At 39.0% G+C, this 21,538-nt stretch overlaps 1 pseudogene; it reads right to left on the reverse strand.

The window, feature by feature from the left end:
* Positions 1–77: 77 nt before the first annotated feature.
* Positions 78–20,944, reverse strand: LOC126727942 (ankyrin repeat-containing protein At5g02620-like; annotated as a pseudogene).
* Positions 20,945–21,538: the final 594 nt, after the last annotated feature.

Consider the following 21,538-nt stretch of genomic DNA (forward strand, 5'->3'; position numbering starts at 1 on the left):
AGCAAATGCTTAAGCTACCAACAAGGTTATTGCTGCTTTAAGATCAAATAAGTTGCTCTGTCCTCAATTTTGACTGTTCAGTATGCATGATATCCTAGGCCTCTGCAACTACTAACGTCAGAGTTAGTGGAGGAATTGGATTTAGATTCTGATCGGGTTACATCTCTAGTGTTAGAGTTTGTGGAGTGAGACTTGATGTCGAGTTTGATGTCAGGCTTAGCAGATTGTGACTGGGTTTTACCTTCAGTGGGTGCAACAATCCCTTTCTTCTTAGTCTTACCATTCTCTTTCACCCACTTCGACTTCCTCAGCCAGTGTCTAGCCAACACAACTCCTAGACAGAAGAATAGAGTTCCCATGGTTGCTGCACTGATAGCAAGTATCCATTCTTTCCAGTGACCATATGGTAAAATTATCCATGTGGCTGCAACATAAGACATAGCCATGAATGAGACAGCTAACCACATGACTTTGTGAGCAACAACCAGTAGCATCATTTGTGGTTTTCTTTCAAAAGGGATTATACTGACTAGAACTAAAACAACAGATAAAGATGTGAACAATGCAAAGTTGTTGCTTATTATAAAGACCTTGAAAGGTGTTGTTCCAGCCACTGTTGAACTTGAATTTCCAATTGATGATTCTTGCTGGTAAACCCCACCACCAGGAGGGCTTAATCCAGCAGTAAAAGTAACTGTGGCAATCAGAATGGCAACAAGTATAATTGTGTTCCTTGCATTTTGCAGCGCCTCCCTGTGTGTCTCTTTTTCCCTAATTCGACGGTCATTATGAAGTTTAGTAAGTTTTACCCTTTGTCTTCTGCTGAGGACCTTATGTAGCTGCAAATTGGTTAAGGAGCTAGTTTTCTTCTCAAGTGAAGAATCTGGCTTAGCTGTGTTGTCATTCTGAATTTTGTTTGCCTCTTCAACTTGATGATGAGGGGAATGAGCTTCAGAATTTTCTTGGTTGGGAGGATCACCGAAGTCCATTGTTATGGGCAACCTGGACACATTATCTAAGCTAATTCGCCTCCAAGCGTCTTCAAATATGTTAGGGGGAGTAGTTCCTTCAACTTCTTTTGAATGTAAAACTTTCATGGTTATACCACCAGCACTCTCCAGCATCTCTTTAATAAAAGGGAATTTATCAAAACTTTCATTCTGGTCTAGGATGCCAAGAGCTGTGAGTCCCTCATCATTCTGGGAGTTGATCTCCACTGTTGTTTTATTGATCACAAACTCCACAATCTGGAACAAACTTGAAAAAGATGAGCCCAATTAGAACATCACTCACACAATGGATACAATATTTTTATAAACTGTTGATGTAGCCAATTTTCACTATTTCTCATCTGGGCTCACCATACATCACTTTTTCATATACTAATAACCACTCACCACATCAAAAACTTGTAAAAAATGTCGTAAAATAGTTTGTAATTCTAACCTTTTACTATTGTTTTTCGATCATTGGAATTGCTACTTGTTTGTTCCTTGATTTCAACATTTAAAGACTCATAGTTTGATCATAGTTGGATGAGATGCAGCCATTGGCAGTATGACAATATCCAAATCCCAAATTCTTAAATTTAAATTTCGAATCACAATTAAATTGTTATACAAAACACAATCAAAATGCACAAATTAATAATTATTTGATTTTTTTCCTTAATGGATTTTTTTTTTAAAATTTTATGGGATTTGTTTTTATTTTATTAGTAAAAATTGATTTTATTTTTAACTTTGGTTACTAAACACAAATATGACTTAGTTTAGTGATCATTTTAATTCTTGAGTTTTTTGTTATAACTTTTAATTTTGGGGTTTGTGAGAGTGCTTTTTTCTTTAGCACACAGGCCCAAGGATCCTGGGCCAAATAGTTGTATTTTGGTGGACTGGGCTTGGTTCACCGCAGCTAAATGGGGGCTGATTACGAATCAAGTTGTGCGCAAGTCACATAAATCTCCTCAAGGCAAAAATGCGATTCCTCCTAAGCAATAAAATACCATTATAAGTGTTTTAGTATCATAAAATGACCCTTTACTCTTACAAAAATAAGTAAAATAGATGTTCATAATATTCACAGTGAGAAAGAGATTGAAATAGAATATTTAAGACTTATCTTTTATCGTATAAACATTTTAAAGAATTCCTTCACTTGGTACCCCGGGCGTACTGTCGTGGGATCCCGGGACGTACTGTCGTGGGATCCCGGGGCGTATTAGGCCGATAAGAACCCAGAATCTCTGGTTCTCTGCACTATACAATCTTTCTCCATGCTTGTTATGCAATGGAGTTTTGTCCTTTCCTTTTACCTTTATAGGTCCTACACAATAACAACTATACAAGGCACATATCTTCAAATAATTGTTAGTTTCTTAGATTAGGATATATATATATATATATATATATTAATACATATACATATATGTCAATGAATTTTATGAGAATGATTCAGCCACGAGGATCCTGGCCCCAATTCTCACAGACTTAGTGTTTTTGCACAAGACTTGTGAGATTTGGAACTCAAGTCTGAGTGGCTTTACTTGGGCAAAAGACTCAGCTTTACAAGCAAGAATATATGTATTGAGCAGCAAGAAGTAGTAAAGGAAGATAATATAATAAAGAAATATGCAAAGCAATTGTTAGAAATTCTCAAATCAATATGAGATATTTCATTATTTTTCTTAATTGTGGATTACAAATGTGCTCACTAAGATATGATACAAGATTCAAATAAGCTCAAAAATTACAGACTTTGATGGCTATTCAAGCCTCTAAAACTTGCAAAGTTTGAATCCTTTTGAATCCAAGTATGTGCTATAGTGGCTGTTTCTGGGATACCGAGAGACAAATATGTGCTATAGTGGCTATTTCTGGGATACCGGGAGACGTTCCTCTGTTTTTCTTAAATTTTACAGAGTTCTCATGGCTCTGTTATGATATTCTTCCTACTGAAAATCCTCCCCCCTTTTAACATGGGTTTTCTCTTCCTTTTATAGTGTGTTTTCTAGGGCTCCATGGTACTAGTGATTTCTCTCTTTTGCCCCTCAGAGCTCGTGCTGTGACAGTTGCTCAAGGGCTGGTCTCTTCCCTTTTTTCTCACAGTTTTCATCTTTTATTACTGTTTCTCTAAAAGTCACTTGCTGACTTTCCATTCCAGGGCGTCCTTGGGCAACTAGCCTTCAATCTCTCTTCCTTCAAGATTTCTCACTTTTCAGACTCAGCTGTCGGTTGTATTTCCTTGCTGTCATTATTCCCAAATAGTTTGAATCTTTTACTGCTGGGTTGAAAGTTCTCTTCCAGTCGCTTCTACGTATGATTTTCTCATTCTTGGTTCCTTGTGGTACAGCTCCTTTGTTCATGAATGTTTGCTTTATACTTTCTGATTCTTTGCTGCACCAGTGGGTACTTGAGAAGGACATCTCTGTTCTTCATTTCTTGTATTTCGTGGTACCTTTCTTGAGTTGTCTTAATCTACAGTAGCTGTCCTGCATTACCTGAGGATCCCGGGACTCTGGCAGCCTCTGGGTATCCCGGCCCAGTTCTTTCACTGAATTTTGCTGGACTTTTTAATGACCTTTTTTGCTGGAAATCTGAACATAAATAGGGCCTTAATGTTGATTCTTCTTGCTGCTTGAATTGGGCCTTCTTTACTTTTCATGGAATGGGCTTTCTTGTGAAATTTTGGCCTTCAACATTAGCCCCCCGAGCTCGTGGGTTACCTGTAGCCCACGCGCAAGAAAATAAATTATTTTTGGACACTTTTCTGGTTTGTAGAATCAATGTGTAGATCAAATAATTCTTGAGGGAAACTCCAAAGGAATTGCTACACTTCCTTCATGGGATGTGCTAACATGTTGCGAAAGATTAGAATTCACCTTCATATTAGTATTAGGCTGTAGATTGGTATTCAATAAATCAACTTTGTCAAACTATCAATAATATATGCAGATATATATGTATAACCAAATTATATTGGTATCGCATTTGATACTAAGAGTATATTTCTAGCACTAACGTTTTTTGCTAGCAATTCTAGGATATGCTTTTTTTTTTTTTTTTTTGAAAGTAGCATACAAAAATCATGTTGAATGCATATTAAATCTTAATATAAGATAGCACAGCTTTGTCAACAAGATTTTGTTTGTTTTACAAAATAGGTTGAATGAGGGGATCCCCCATGAACTTTGCCAAAGATATTCTATGCATTGTAGTACATGCTTGCTATGGCTAAGGTGAATAACACCAAGATGTTTGCCCCATGAGATTTTTAGTCCATGAATAGTGACTTACCAATGGGACCATGATATCATAAATCATTGAATCATAAAAACATACTGATTTAGAGTCTAATCAAGGTTAGCTATTCTTCTCAAAATGTATTAAGAGATAGAAACTTCCCTGAGGACATGACTTCGAAGGCTTAGGAACATCTCCACGCCTTGCTTTAGCTAAAGACCTTGCTCTTCTGGTGGATGCTCTTGATCTTTGCCTCATTCTTTTTCCAAATTGTGAGAGATTATATAATATTTCAGATTGCAGTAGATTATTCACATACCATGCCACCAATTATATTGTTGTTTGAATTGCTATATTCCATATAGTTCATAAGCCAAAGAAAATAACAGTGGCTAAACTTATGTATAGTAAAGTTCGCACTAGACTTCTTAATTTTCATCAAGTAAAAGATATATCTAAGGAAAATTTATAATCTTGTTTTAGCCCCCAGTGTATGCACTGGAAAAGCCAATTGCCAAATAAGATATGGCAATAAAAATTACTTCATGTATATGAAACCATGTGAGGATCTCAACCACACAAGAATTCCAAATTTGATTTTTGATAATTGGTCAAGTAAGAAGACCAAAATTTTTAGAATTTTCGTTTTAATCTATATGAATAAAATATTAGTGCATGGGTGATACCTCTTGCACAACATTTTGCAGTGTTTTGATATATTCAAACATGGTAGTAATGAGTGGGCTTACCAAAAGGGTACCTTTCTTTTGTTAAGCCGAAATACCTCCAAGCCTTTGGTGAGTTTGCACCTTGAAGGAGGAGGGAAATGTCGCTAGCTGGTTTGCAATGTCATTGACTAATCTCTTTGTATAGAAACTTGCAAAAGTATCCATGCTTGTGTGGCTTCGAGTGATGTACTCTTAGAATTTTTTTTTTAAGTTACGCCTTCCTTGCTTCCTAGGCTCCCTTGAACCAATTCCTTTCAAGGAGGTCAATCTTGTGCACTTTACACACCCACTTTTGGGTTTTCATACCCACTCGAGGCTCTTTCTCTTTGTACCCCTCGTTGGGCCTTGCTTACAATTTGCATCCTTTGCCAGGATGTGCTACGGCTTGTACCTATTGCTGGTACGTGTTACAGTTTGTACCCATTGCTGGTACATGCTAAAGTTGTAGCCATGACTGGGATATGCTTACAATCTGCACTTTTACCTATTGCTGGTACGTGCTATAGCTTGTACCCATAAACTTTTACTTTTGACCATTTTCTTGGTCGTAGTTGGAAACTTTTGCTCTTGGCCAATTTCTAGGCCATGTATTTAGAAAAATGGTTCTAGGCCAAGTTTTGGGCCAGGTACATGGAAAGTTTGCTCTTACGAAGTCCTAGGCCATGTCACTTGGAAAAAATCTGTTTTGGTCAAGTCATGGGCTAGGTACATGGAAATTTTTCTCTTTCCCAAGTCCTAGGCCATGCCACTTGGAAATTTTTTTTTTTTTTTTTTTGATCAAGTCCTGGGATAGGTACATGGAAAATTTGCCCTTTCCCAAGTCCTAGGCCATGCCACTTGGAAAAATCTGTTTTAGTCAAGTCCTGGGCTAGGTACATGGAAAATTTTCCCTTTCCCAAGTCCTAGGCCATGTCACTTGGACAATTTCTTTTTTTTGATCAAGTCCTGAGCTAGGTACATGGAAAATTTGCCCTTTCCCAAGTCCTAGGCCATGCTACTTGGAAAATTTCTGTTTTGCTCAAGTCCTGGGCTAGGTACATGGAAAATTTGCCTTTTTCCAAGTCCTCGGCCATGCCACTTGGAAAATTTCTTTTTTTGATCAAGTCCTAGGCTAGGTACATGGAAAATTTGCCTTTTCCCAAGTCCTAGGCCATGTTACTTGGAAAAAATTCTGTTCTGCTCAAGTTCTAGGCTAGGTACATGGAAAATTTGCCTTTTCCTAAGTCCTAGGCCATGCCACTTGGAAAATTTGTTCATGACCATTGAATTTTTCAATCTTCAGAAAAAGTTCCTTCGTAGCCCTTCATTTTCAAGTGGGCTTACTGAACTGATTTCTTTTCTTTTCTTTAAAGGGATGAGGATTTGTTTTCTTCTTCGAGGATCTTCTAAAATATCCTTTCTTGGCTGTGAACAAATTCTTTATGGAAATAATCTTCTTTTATGAGTCATCTAAGGTTGCTCTCAATGGTAGACTGATGGCCAGGAGCTCCACCAAGATGATTCTGTCATGGTGTTTTCTTCAAGTGGGGGATCTTCGTACGGGGATCCTGGAAGAGGATGACTTCCTCTAGGCATGCTCGTTGAAGGCTTTCTTCACAAACCTCATAGTCTGTTTCTTTACAAGGATCTCTACCGCTACTACTTTTTTAGAGATCTTCTCACTTAATAGGTATTTCTCTTCTTCGGGGAACTGGGTCAGTGAGTTTGTTACAACTTAGCTCTTGATAACTCTGGGGATCCTTCAGACCTATGTTGTATTGGAAAATTAATATTAACCACCGGGCTACTCTTCAAGATTGCAAGAGTTGATTGAGGATTTGGTGGGATGAAAAGTAATGATTCAGTTGTTGAGATGCATGACTACCATACACGCCCTTTCTATGTTGGGATACCTCATTTCAATGTCCTTCAATGCATTGTATGCTTGGGATCAAGATCCCAGGTACAACAATAGTGATTTTGCCATGGACTAGTACCCATATGGTAGGCAAATGACTCATGATCTGTTGAAATTTTATGAAAGACATTTGGTTGCTCAACTCCCCATATGAAAACATTCCCCTTTTTCAACAGTTTGGATAGTCCACTAATGACCAAGGTTGGTCTTGGTGTGAACTTCCTAATGTAAGAAACTCTTTCTAAGAAGCTCTTGAGTTCCCTGATCGTGGTATGCCTCTTCATGGTTGATATTGTTGTTGCCTTAGTTGGATCTATGAGGAGATCGATGTTAGGCGAAGGAAATTTATCCTTTGGACGTGCCTTATTTAGTTTGAAGGAGTTCACACCAATAAATCTTCATATATATTTTTTTAATAGCTCCACTAGCTGCTCTTTTTTTTTTTTTTTTTTTTTTTTTTTTTTTTTTTTTTGTACTGATAACTAACTGCTGATTAGGATGGGCCCCGGGTTCCTTGGGTCAGCCCCCAAGTTCACTCTTCTAGTTTTTCCTTTGGTAGGATTTATGTCTTTCTTTCCATATCCGTAAGTTTCTCCAGGACCTTCATAAGCAGTATATTAACCTTCCTCCTTCTGTCTTTTTCTGTCCAAGGGATCCCTCAAACAATGGGTATTGTTTCTTTCTTCTGGGATGGGAGCCCCCCCGAGATCCTAACAATGGGATATTCTCCAGTTAGAGCTGATTCACCATAAAGTATATTTTCCACAAAGTTTACTTTATGCTGGATGAAAGGTCTAAGATTGGCAGCGACTTTTGTGGGCTTCCCATTCAATCCCTCTTTCACGTACTAGTGGTACATTGAGAGGATTAGGCAATAGTTGTGATGTCATGGTTGGCCTTCAGAGCTAGTTGTAGGTGTCCTCCAGTGGTCTCTGTATCTCCTCCAAATCTTGTTATTTCCATAGGTGAGCCCAATTATTGAGCTGTAAGAAATGATAGATGTATTGTATAGTTGTTGAGCTTTCAATAATGTTGATTTTGCTGCTGACTTGCAATATAGTGTTTCTATTGATTTTCTTCAAAATATATTTAAGGTCCATTGCATAATAGGCTTTAGCCCCTAAGACATGAGGCGGTTGTTGAATCATGCTTGATCCACCTTCTCTTGATGCTATTATGGAACTTCTATCCATTTTCCGGATGCCTCCATTTTTTTTTTTTTTTTTACAACCATTTTACTTTGCTGGATTCGTGGAAATACTTCGCCTTTGTTGGAACTAACGATCTTTTAGGCTTTACTGAAATTGAGGGTGTACTTAGCCTTGCTGAAATTAAGGATCTCCTCAACTTTGTTGGGATCAAGGATCTCCCAGGCGTTACTTTCCTGGAGTTAAGGATCTCTTAGACTTTGTTGGAATTAAGGATGTACTCAGCCTTGCTGGAATAAAGGATCTCCTCAGCTTTGTTGGGATCAAGGATCTCCCAGGCTTTGCTTCCCTGGAGTTAAGGATCTCCTAGACTTTGCTGGAATTAAGGATGTACTCAGCCTTGCTGGAATAAAGGATCTCCTTAGCTTTTTTGGGATCAATGATCTCTTCAGCTTTGTTGGGATCAAGGATCTCCCAAGCTTTGCTTTCTCGGAGTCAAGGATCTCTTAGACTTTGCTTTCTCGGAGTCAAGGATCTCTTAGACTTTGCTGGAATTAAGGATGTACTCAGCCTTACTGGAATAAATGATCTCCTTAGCTTTGTTGGGATCAAGGATCTCCCAGGCTTTGCTTTCCTGGAGTCAAGGATCTCCTAGACTTTGCTGGAATTAAGGATGTACTCAGCCTTGCTGGAATAAAAGATCTCCTTAGCTTTGTTGGGACCAAGGATTTCTTAGGCTTTGCTGGGATCAAGGATCTCCCAGGCTTTGCTTTCCTGGAGTCAAGGATCTCTTCAACTTTGTTGGGATCAAGGATCTCCCAGGCTTTACTTTCCCGGAGTCAAGGATCTCTTAGACTTTGCTGGAATTAAGGATGTACTCAGCCTTGCTGGAATAAATGATCTCCTTAGCTTTGTTGAGATCAAGGATCTTCCAGGCTTTGCTTTCCTGGAGTCAAGGATCTCCTAGACTTTGCTGGAATTAAGGATGTACTCAGCCTTGCTGGAATAAAGGATCTCCTTAGCTTTGTTGGGACCAAGGATTTCTTAGGCTTTGCTGGGATCAAGGATCTCCCAGGCTTTGCTTTCCTAGAGTCAAGGATCTCTTAGACTTTGCTGGAATTAAAAATGTACTCAGCCTTGCTGGAATAAAGAATCTCCTCGGCTTTGTTGGGATCAAGGATCTCCCAGGCTTTGCTTTCCTAGAGTCAAGGATCTCCTAGACTTTGCTGGAATTAAGGATATACTCAGCCTTGCTGGAATAAAGGATCTCCTTAGCTTTGTTGGGACCAAGGATTTCTTAGGCTTTGCTGGGATCAAGGATCTCCCAGGCTTTGCTTTCCTGGAGTCAAGGATCTCTTAGACTTTGTTGGAATTAAGGATGTACCCAGCCTTGCTGGAATAAAGGATCTCCTCAGCTTTGTTGGGATCAAGGATCTCCCAGGCTTTGCTTTCCTGGAGTCAAGGATCTCTTAGACTTTGCTGGAATTAAGGATGTACTCAGTCTTGCTAGAATAAATGATCTCCTTAACTTTGTTGGGATCAAGGATCTCCTAGGCTTTGCTTTCCTGGAGTCAACGATCTCTCAGGCTTTGCTTTCCTGGAGTCAAGGATCTCCTAGACTTTGCTGGAATTAAGGATGTACTCAGCCTTGCTGGAATAAAGGATTTCCTTAGCTTTGTTGGGACCAAGGATCTCTTAGACTTTGCTGGGATCAAGGATCTCTTAGACTTTGCTGGAATTAAGAATGTACTCAGCCTTGTTGGAATAAAGGATCTCCTCGGCTTTGTTGGGATCAAGGATCTCCTAGGCTTTGCTTTCCTGGAGTCAAGGATCTCCTAGACTTTGCTGGAATTAAGGATGTACCCAGCCTTGCTGGAATAAATGATCTCCTCAGCTTTGTTGGGATCAAGGATCTCCTAGGCTTTGCTTTCCTGGAGTCAAGGATCTCCTGGAGTCAAGGATCTCCTAGACTTTGCTGGAATTAAGAATGTACTCAGCCTTGCTAGAATAAAGGATCTCCTCAGATTTGTTGGGACCAAGGATTTCTTAGGCTTTGTTGGGATCAAGGATCTCCAAGGCTTTGCTGGGATCATGGAACTACTTCATTTTGCTAAACCCGTGGGTGGAGCCAAAGAACTTGTCCATTTTGTTAACTTGCGCCATATGATATTATTATCAAGTTGCTGCAAAATTATTTAGCCCCACAACGTGAGGAAATTGCTTTGCTATGTGATTTACATTTCATCAAATCTCTTTGATTCATTTACTTCTCTTTCTTCTTTTTCTTTTTAAGCAAATGAAACAATATCATGAATTTTTTTTAAAAGAAAGAATACATTAACCCCCAAATGTGGGGCCATTTCTCTATTATGTAGCTCATACAATCTTCATTTCATCAATCTCTATTTTTTTTTGGCACACTTCTCCATTTTTTTTTTAATAATGAGACAATGTTTTGATTGTTAAAATATTATTACATGACCCCTCTTACCCCTTTTTTTGTAAAGAGTAGAATCTTCATGAGAAAAAAGGTTTTGCTTCTTCTAGCTGAGTTCAATATTTATTTTCAACTTTTTGGTTGTACTCTATAGGTTGGCTGTACTCTCAAAACACCTTTAGTATTAGTTAAGTTTTTATGAAACCAGTGAGTTATCTTTGGAGACCAATGGTACAAAGTGGTTTCACACCACCAATACCTCATTTAACAAGCATCTTCAAGTTTTGGACTTCAAAGTTTAGGACTAAACTAACTGCATAAATGCTAATCAAACTGACCAGCTTTCTTCTCATCACTCCTTCCTACCCTTTCTATTGCTCAGGGTGTGGAGTCATCAACAGCCAATCCCATGCCATGTTCAAAACATTGTGATCTTTTGATCAATGTCAAAACCATTTAGCAACATGGTCTCAACCACCAATAAGTTGAAATAAAACAATATTGCAGTATCTTTTATGAATATTTTTAAAATGAGGTCCATTTAGTTGGAGGATGAGCATGACAACCAAACTTATCTATGATTCTATATTGTGTAGAACAAGTGTTTACTTTTATTGCTTTCATGCAACATAGTGAAAGCTATCCATTTGAAAACCATAGATTTCAGTCCATTATGTTCAAAATATAAAATGGAGAAAATAATGATGCATAAAACTTATCTTGTGTTGGGAAGTTCCCCAAAATTCCATATAGAGTCTCCCAATAGAACATTTGTTGGAGGAACCCGTACTTTCGGGATCTTGATGTTGAATGCACTAAGAGGAACTTTCCTTCCTCTAGGTGTTTCCTAGATTTGGAGCCATGCTTGCGAAGGGACTACTTTTTCCCTCTCCTTTTTCCCAGTCCTCAATGGAGTCGCCAAAATGTGAGAGTGCTTTTTTCTTTAGCACACAAGCCCAAGGATCCTGGGCCAAATAGTTGTATTTTGGTGGACTGGGCTTGGTTCACCGCAACTAAATGGGGGCTGATTACAAACCAAGTTGTGCGCAAGTCACATAAATCTCCTCAAGGCAAAAATGCGATTCCTCCTAAGCAATAAAATACCATTATAAGTGTTTTAGTATCATAAAATGACCCTTTACTCTTACAAAAATAAGTAAAATAGATGTTCATAATATTCACAATGAGAAAGAGATTGAAATAGAATATTTAAGGCTTATCTTTTATCGTATAAACATTTTAAAGAATTCCTTCACTTGGTACCCCAGGCGTACTGTCGTGGGATCCCGGGACGTACTGTCGTGGGATCCCGGGGCGTATTAGGCCTGTAAGAACCCAGAATCTCTGGTTCTCTGCACTATACAATCTTTCTCCATGCTTGTTATGCAATGGAGTTTTGTCCTTTCCTTTTACCTCTATAGGTCCTACACAATAACAACTATACAAGGCACATATCTTCAAATAATTGTTAGTTTCTTAGATTAGGATATATATATATATATATATATTTATATATATTAATACATATACATATATGTCAATGAATTTTATGAGAATGATTCAACCATGAGGATCCTGGCCTCAATTCTCATAGACTTAGTGCTTTTGCACAAGACTTGTGGGATTTGGAACTCAAGTCTGAGTGGCTTTACTTGGGCAAAAGACTCAGCTTTACAAGCAAGAATATATGTATTGAGCAGCAAGAAGCAATAAAGGAAGATAATATAATAAAGAAATATGCAAAGCAATTGTTAGAAATTCTCAAATCAATATGAGATATTTCATTATTTTTCTTAATTGTGAATTACAAATGTGCTCACTAAGACGTGATACAAGGTTCAAATAAGCTCAAAAATTACAGACTTTGATGGCTATTCAAGCCTCTAAGACTTGTAAAGTTTGAATCCTTTTGAATCCAAGTATGTGCTATAGTGGCTGTTTCTGGGATACCGGGAGACAGATATGTGCTATAGTGGCTATTTCTGGGATACCGGGAGACGTTCCTCTTTTTTTCTTAAATTTTACAGAGTTCTCATGGCTCTGTTATGATATTCTTCCTACTGAAAATCCTCCCCCCTTTCAACATGGGTTTTATTTTCCTTTTATAGTGTGTTTTCTAGGGCTCCATGGTACTAGTGATTTCTCTCTTTTGCCCCTCAGAGCTCGTGCTGTGACAGTTGCTCAAGGGCTGGTCTCTTCCCTTTTTTCTCATAGTTTTCATCTTTTGTTGCTGTTTCTCTAAAAGTCACTTGCTGACTTTCCATTCCAGGGCGTCCTTGGGCAACTAGCCTTCAATCTCTCTTCCTTCAAGATTTCTCATTTTTCAGACTCAACTGTCGGTTGTATTTCCTTACTGTCATTATTCCCAAATAGTTGGAATCTTTTATTGCTGGATTGAAAGTTCTCTTCCAGTCGCTTCTACGTATGATTTTCTCATTCTTGGTTCCTTGTGGTACAGCTCCTTTTTCATGAATGTTTGCTTTATACTTTTTGATTCTTTGCTGCACCAGTGGGTACTTAAGAAGGACATCTCTGTTCTTCATTTCTTGTATTTCGTGGTACCTTTCTTGAGTTGTCTCAATCCCACAGTAGCTGTCCTGCATTACCTGAGGATCCTAGGCCTCTGGCAGCCTCTGGGTATCCCGGCCCAGTTCTTTCACTGAATTTTGCTGGACTTTTTAATGACCTTTTTTGCTGGAAATCTGAACATAAATAGGGCCTTAATGTTGATTCTTCTTGCTGCTTGAATTGGGCCTTCTTTACTTTTCATGGAATGGGCTTTCTTGTAAAATTTTGGCCTTCAACAGAGTTCATTTTCAACTTTAGAGGGCCATGTATGATTTTTTTGTTTTAACAAAAAGTTTCAAATATGATAAACTAATATATATACTACTTTAAAAAAAAAAATTTAATTCTAGGGCACCACGGTCACTTGGTCTGGTCGTGGTCACTGCCACCCCACATACAGGAAGAGACAGCTTCTTAATCGTAAGAGAGTAAAGCTAGCATCTATTATTATTATTATATTTGTTTTTGATAGGAGCTAGCATCTATTATTGGTGGTGGATCACATAAGGTAATTTCCTAAGGACATTGAATGTGTTTAATTTCCTATTGAATCAGGTTAAGTGGGTTCCAGTTAGCTCAATTGGTAAAATCTCTGATACTTGTATTAAAGATCTGAAATTTAATTCCCGCTTACACCAAAAACTAATTGGTGTTTTGGTTTGATGATAAAGGACGTTAATGATGTCGCGAAAGCCTAAAGAAAACGCACACGATGCTCTCTTGATAGAACAAAAACTAAACTGTTAGTTCCTGGTAGTAAACCTCAAATTCACAATGGGTTTTCCTGAATTCACAAGGAGAATAAAACTGGAATTCACCAGAAGAAAATTTGATAAAACGTCTGTGTTTGTTGATAATAGTCTAATTTGCCTCTTACGGCTACAAAACATATAAATACTAAGGAAAATGTCTAAAACCCTAATTCGCACTAATTACGTGATTAGGTGACAAAAATACCAAATTTTACAAAAAATGGCAAAATTGAGTTAAATGCAGAATCATAAACTACTGACCTTAAGGGTCGTCCCAAAACAGACGTGACCTTATTTTAGCCTTTAAACTAAAAGTTATTAAGGAAAAACAAATATTACTATAAATAGCAAAAACATTGTTTTCGGGGCCTTAATGAAGAAATTTGCCTAAATTTTGGCGACGTTCATGAATCTGGATTAGAACATCATTTCCCTTCAACCTGCCAAATTTCATGCAATTCCGACACTGTTACCCTAATGGCCCCCTACTAGCACCCCTCTTTGACCTTGCATTGTGACTTCCAGCGCTCCTGCTGCTCTAGGAAGGCATGTGCTGTTTCTTCTACATCAGTCTCCCCTACTTGAAAAGAACTCGACCCTGAGTTCCCACTAACTGGCTCATCAGGAGGATGATAATCATACAAATCAGCAACATTGAAGGTAGAAGAAATGCTCATGTCTGGAGAAAAAACTTCTTGTCCTTCAATTTGTTGTAGGTACCAACAGGAAATCTCTCCTTTCTAAGATAGACTAGTACTAAATCCCCAACATTGAAGATCTTCTCACATTTTTCTTACCAGCAGCCTCCTTGTACTTGGCATTTGTAGTTTCAAGTTTTTGCCTTACCTCCTATTGCATGGCCTGAATACGGTCAACCATATTCTTTACTGCTTAACTCACTCCTGGAAGCTCAGGTAAAGGTACCAAGTCCAAAGCGTGTTTTGGGGGCACGCAATAGACGATGGCAAATGGAGACTTACCAGTGCTTTTGCTAACTAAGCTGTTGTAAGCAAACTCTGCCTGGGACAATGCAAGATCCCACTACTTGGGCTTCTCGCCTAAGATACACTGGATTAGATTCCCCAAAGTGCGATTAACCACTTCTGTCTGGCCATCAATCTGAGGATGACTAGTGTTGTTGTAATTCAAGGAAGTGTCAAAACGCTTCCACAAACTCTGCCAGAAGTGACTAATGAACTTGGTATCCCAATCAGAGGTGATGGACTTTGACACTCCATGCAAACGCATAACTTCCTTAAAGAACAGACTGGCCACTTGAGTAACATCTGAAGTCTTCTTGCATGCTATGAAATGGGACATCTTCAAGTACCTGTTAACCACAACAAAAACAGAATCCATACCTCGCTGGAAGACCCAGTATAAAGTCCATAGACAGATCCTTCCATGGTGCTTGTGGAACTGGCAAAGACATGTAAAACCAGTATTCTAAGATTGACCCTTAGCAGTTTGGCAGATTGGACACTTCCTCACATGATTGCCAACATCCCTTTTGAGTTGTGGCCAATAATACCTCTCCTCCACCAATGCTATAGTCTTATCTCTGTCCATATGTCTACCCAAACATCCACCATGTAGCTCCCTAATGATCTGCTCTCTCAATGAACTTTTAGGAATGCATAATTGATTACCCCGAAAGAGGAAACCATCTTGAATGTACATACTAATTAACAGCAGTATGAGTTTGTTGACACTTACCCCAAATATCACCAAAATCCTCATCATTCTCGTACAGCTCCTTGAGGCAATCAAATCTTACGATTTCAGTACGTAGGATGGTCAACAAAGATGCTCACATGCTGAGTGCATTAGCCACCTTATTAGTGACGCTAGACTTGTGCTCAATGTGAAATGGAAGCGCTGTATATAAGCTACCCACCGAGCATGCATCCTGTTAATGCTAAAATGACTGTTGATGTGCTTCAATGCTTAATGATCTGTATATAATACAAACTCCCTCTAAATCAGGGCTCCTAATGCTTAAGGGTCCGTACTACAGCAAAGAACTCTAGCTCATAAGCCGACCATTTACTTCAAGCCTCACAAACTTTCTCACAAAAGAATGCTATTGGTCTGTTGTCTTGTGAAAGGACAACACCTATCCTGACCACAGATGCATCACACTCCACCTGAAACACCTTATTGAAGTTGGGCAATGCCAAAACCGGGGCTGTGCTCAACTTCTCCTTGATCAAGGCAAAGTTCTGTTCTACCTCCTTTCCCCATGAGAGCCTCCCCTTCTTCAGACACTCAGTGATAGGGGCTACTATGCTACTAAAATCTCGAACAAACCTCCGATAAAAGGTTGCCAACCTATGGAAACTTTGTACATCACTCACTGTCTTTGGGGTTGACCATTCTCTGACTGCATGGACCTTGTCCTCATCAACGTGAATCCCATCCACACTAACCACATGTCCTAAGAACAGCAACTTATCATTCAAGAAGCTGCACTTCTTCAAGTTGATATACAATTCATTGGCCTGCAACACCGCCAGTACTTCTCGCACATGATTATAGTGGGCTGCTTCTGTCTTATTGTAAATCAGAATATTGTCAAAATAAACTACCACAAACTTTCCAATAAAGGGTTTCAATACCTGATTCATAAGCCTCGTGAAAGTGCTGGGAGCATTGGACAATCTGAAAGGCATCACCATCCACTCATACAACTCTTCCTTTGTCTTAAAAGCTGTCTTCCACTCATCTCCAGGTCAGATCCGAATCTGGTGATACCCACTCTTGAGATCCTACTTAGTGTAACACTTGGACCCACTCAGCATATCAAACATTTCATCTAGTCGAGGAATAGGAAATCGATACTTGACTATGATCTTGTTGATGGCTCGACTATCCACACACATATGTCAGCTCCCATCCTTCTTCGGTGTTAACAATGCCGGTACCGCACATGGACTCATACTCTCCTTGATCTGCCCTTTGCTCAGAAGCTCATCCACCTGCCCTTGTAGAATCTAACTCTCTTGAGGATTCATCCTGTAATGTGGCATATTTGGTAGATTAGCTCCAAGAGCTAAATCAATGCAATGTTGGATGTCGCGCATTGGTGGTAAACCTGCAGACAGCTCTTCTGAAAAAAACTCTTCAAACTTCTTGATCAATGGTTGAATTGTCTCGAGTATTTTAGCAACCTTCTTTGGCTCGCCATCCGTTACCACTACAGCATATATCTGTTTCAACTCTTTACACTTACTGTCAAACTCATCCTCATTGTTGACTATGAAGAGTGATGGCTTCCCTTCCACTTTAGAAGCTTTGGGCACACTGGCTTCCTTAATAGGACCAAGGACAATTTTTCTGCCATTCTTAAAGAACACATACACATTATCCTTACACCTATGAGTAGCATCTACATCATACTGCCAAGGTCTACCCAATATTAAATGACATGCATCCATTTCAACAACACCACAAACTATTTCATCTACATAGCACTTACCCATAGAAAAAGTAACACGACATTGTTGATTAATAAGAGTTTTCGTACCTTTCTTGATCCAACCTATCTTGTACGGAGAGGGATGTTTTTCTGTTTTCAGCCTCAGCTTGGTAACCAAACTCTTCGACGCGATGTTCTCTACACTGCCACTGTCAATGATCAAATCACAAGCCCTTTTACTGATGGTGCATTGTGCTCGAAGGATCTCATTCCGCTAATCCCCATATTCCACCCTTGGTGTGAGCAACAACCTCTGGATCACCAAAGACCTCCCTAATGGCACGCCTTCCTCATCTTCTTGTACCTCATTCGGACCATAGGTATATAGATTAGCATCATTATACACCTCTTCACCCTCTTGTTCACCTTCTGCTTCACCCTCTTCTGCCTCCACTAGATTCACTGCGGCTCGCTTAGGGCAAGTACTAGATCGAAACCCTGGTTCTCCACACCTATAGCACTTATTCCTAGTTGTCCTAGCATATGGGTTGGTGTTCGCTATCGGTTGGACTGCGGATCCTGCTACTGCCACTGTGGACGGGTTGACACCACTATTCTCCCTAACCACGGGTTGTGATCGTGGCATAAACATGGGCTGTTTACTATTGTTAGTAGTGGAATTGGAGGACTTCGAACTGCGGTTGGAAAACTTCGAACCTGCCCTAAGATGCTGATATTCTATTTTCTTGGATAGGGTCACATCCTCATTTAAAGTATATAGGGTTTGTAAGGATACCTAATCTCGGATGGAAACTCGCAACCCATGTACAAATCTGGATATTCGTTGATCTTCAGTCTCCTCCAAATCATTGCGATTCGCCAGCCTGTCAAACTCCTTCATGTGCTCATTAACTGTCCGAGTACCTTACCTACAATCCTGGTACTATCTAAACAACTCCTATTGGTAATCTGGTGGTAAGAATCGATCTGCCATTAATCTTTTTATTCTCCTCCATGATCGTATTGGAAGCTTTCGTTCACGGGTACGGTTAAGTTGAACACGATCCCACCAGGTCGATGCTCCTCCCTTCAATTTGTAGGCCACCAAACACACCTGTTTGTCATCTGCAGTACCCATATAATCGAAAAACATTTCCACCTCACTGACCCAATCCAGATACTCTTCAATAGAGACATTACCATTAAAGGATGGTAACTCTACTTTCATCCTATAGTCCCAAGGACTCTTTCTGCATACTCCTTATCCTCACTGTTCTCTTCGTTGCAGTCTTGCTGCCTGTTCCAGTTTGGACCACGATAGGGAGGGCCACGCCCTCTTCGTTATCATGATTAGGGTTTCGATTAAGCGAGGTGGCAAGTGCTTCTTGAATTTGGTCCAGAGTCTGCTGGGTTGAATCATGAAACTATTGATTTTCATCACGAAAATCAAGGAACTCAGCCCTAGCTAGTGAGGACTGGGTTGTTGACGTCATCACCACCGTCATTGTTGTGGTGGTCACCGTCTCGCTGGTTAGCCATCAGACCAAGGTAAGTTAAGGCTCTGATACCAACTAATGTCACGAAAGCTTAAAGAAAACACACACGATGCTCTCTTGATAGAACAGAAACTAAATTGTTAGTTCCTGGTAGTAAACCTCGAATCCACGAGGGGTTTCCCTGAATCCACAAGGAGAATAAAACTGGAATCCATCAGAAGAAAATTTGACAAAATGTCTGTGTTTATTGATAATAGTCTAATTTGCCTTTGACAGTTACAAAACATATAAATACTAAGGAAAACGTCTAAAACCCTAATTCGCACTAATTACGCGATTAGGTGACAAAAATACTGAATTTTACCAAAAATGGCAAAATTGAGTTAAATGCAGAATCATAAATTACTGACTTTAAGGGTTGTCCCAAAACAGACAGGACCTTGTCCTGATTTTTAAACTAAAAGTTATTAAGGAAAAACAAATATTACTATAAATAGCAAAAACACTATTTTTGGGGCCTTAATGAAGGAATTTGCCTAAATTTTGGCGATGTTCATGAATCTGGATCAGATCGCCGTTTCCCTTCAACCTGCCAAATTTCATGCAATTCCAACACTGTTACCCCAATAGCCCCCTATTAGCACCCCCGTTTGCCCTTGCATTGTGACTTCCTGCACCCCTGCTGCTCTAGGAAGGCATGTGCTGTTTGTTCTACATTAATTAATAAATGCCAGAATATATGTGTGCCTTGTACCATCCAATCCATTATCATATTGCATGTTCATCAAAATTTCGCAACTATAATTATTGTATCAAATATATATATATATATATATATATGAGTGTGTGACCTTAATTTTCTTACCTTAGAGCATCCTCTAGAGACTGCAAGATGCAAGAGAGTGTTACCACATTGATCTGGACGGTGGAAGAAATCAGTATTGTGGAAGGCACTCACCAACCACATGAAAGCCCCATAGTGCTTGTATTTCACAGTTAAATGACAAACTGTATCTCCTTGTCTTGTGAGATGATGAAAGGATATGGGAGCCATCTGCTCAAATTCTTCAAAAATTAAAGTATTTCCATTCATGGCTGCCAAGTGCAGTGGCATGTAGCCCGTGTTACTGAATTGCAGCGCAAGGTCTGCACTATGCTTTAGGAGCATTCTTGTTATTTCCAGGTGCCCACTGTTACAAGAATGGTGCAATGAAGAATATCCATTCCCATCAACCTTCCAGGCAAAATGTGGGAGCACATTTAATTACTCTCTAACAACACCTGCCAAACCAAGTATGAATTTATAGTATAAATGGAAATAGGTGATGATAATTAAGAGTCTCCCATCTCCAAAGATATATATTGGACCAACTCCTTTCACTCAGAACTCAGAAGAAAGGAGTTGTAAATTCTCATCTATATATTGTATCTATTCTATCTGTAGTACATATAATGTAAAAACAAAAACAAGTGGAGGCCTTGGGACTTTTTTTGATATTTTCTCGTGTTGCAGTAAATTAAAGTTAATTATATTTTCTTTTCCTCGGTTACGTACTCCTTGATAGTCCTACCTTAATTATACATGCAAATTTAAATAATCTGTGATTAGTTCTAAGTTTTTATTAAGAGTAAATTTGCATAGTTTAGCCAAGATGAGTGTGCTACCAACCTGTGTGCCCCCTTAATGTAGCCACATGAAGACATGTTGGAACAAATCGTTCATCTTCTAACCCTGGCAGCCAGGACTGATTCGAAAGCAGCTTCACCTGGTCAACATGGCCATGACAGCATGCAATAAAGAATGCACTCCGATTATCAGCATTAAGCTTAACAGCAGCCCAGGGATTTGTCTCCAGTAGCAACTTTAGGATCTCAGTATGCCCCTGACGACAGGCTTCATGCAATGGAGTCTCCAGCTTAATATCTTCTGCACCAACCATGGGGTGCAACTTCAAAATTTCCATTACTAATTCAATGTGTCCAAATCTAGATGCCAAGTGTAACACTGTACTCCTGGAACTAACTGTTCTCTGTTCGAGAAAGTTTTCATTCTCTTGAACTAAATTGATGAAGCCGTTTTTGTCATTTCCTGCAATTGCCTCAAAAAGCCTTGGATCCATATCTGTAAGTTAAAAGACTCTACCAAGTGGCAAATAATTAGTGGAGAAAGTATGTTCCACAACAAGTGTTTACAAGAAATCTAGTGGATGAAATAACCTTTCCACTTTCTGACGCTTCAAAAGCTGGGAAGAGAAACTCAAACTTTGTTAGAGGGAGTATAGATGAAGTACATTTAAGAAAGTCCTTAATTCTACTTATATATATATATATATATATATATTTTTACTTACAGTTGTAGCAAATAGCTTCTTAGCTTCTCTTTGGAATGCATCTATTAAATTCTCACTTCTCAGCAACTTCAGGGAAGCTCATTTTCTGGGAAAATCTGCAATACCTAGAAAATTCTTCCTTGGCAGGCCCTAAAGGTACACTTTTGTAGTATAATGAACATTTTCTTTTTGGCAGGTTGTACATCTACCCCACTGGTTTGAATTCTGAGAATAGAAATTTGCCAATCTTGATGCAAGTAGGTAATTTCACATCATGGTCCTTTTGCTCTAACTTTTGCATATTGATGGCGGAAAAACAATTACAGTGCTAATATGTTAATTAAAAGCAAACTAGAAAGGAAGGACAAATGAACAGTGGACACTAAATAATAATAAGAAGAGTGAGTGATTATTATGACATAATATGCCCAAACTCATAAGTTTAAACTTTTGGGTTAAGTTGTGTCCCTATATGTTATATTAACTACTCAATTGCAGGTAATGGATAAGCGCCTGCAAGTGG

This window comes from Quercus robur, chromosome 5 (assembly GCF_932294415.1).
Source record: "Quercus robur chromosome 5, dhQueRobu3.1, whole genome shotgun sequence".
Classification (NCBI taxonomy): Eukaryota; Viridiplantae; Streptophyta; class Magnoliopsida; order Fagales; family Fagaceae; genus Quercus; species Quercus robur.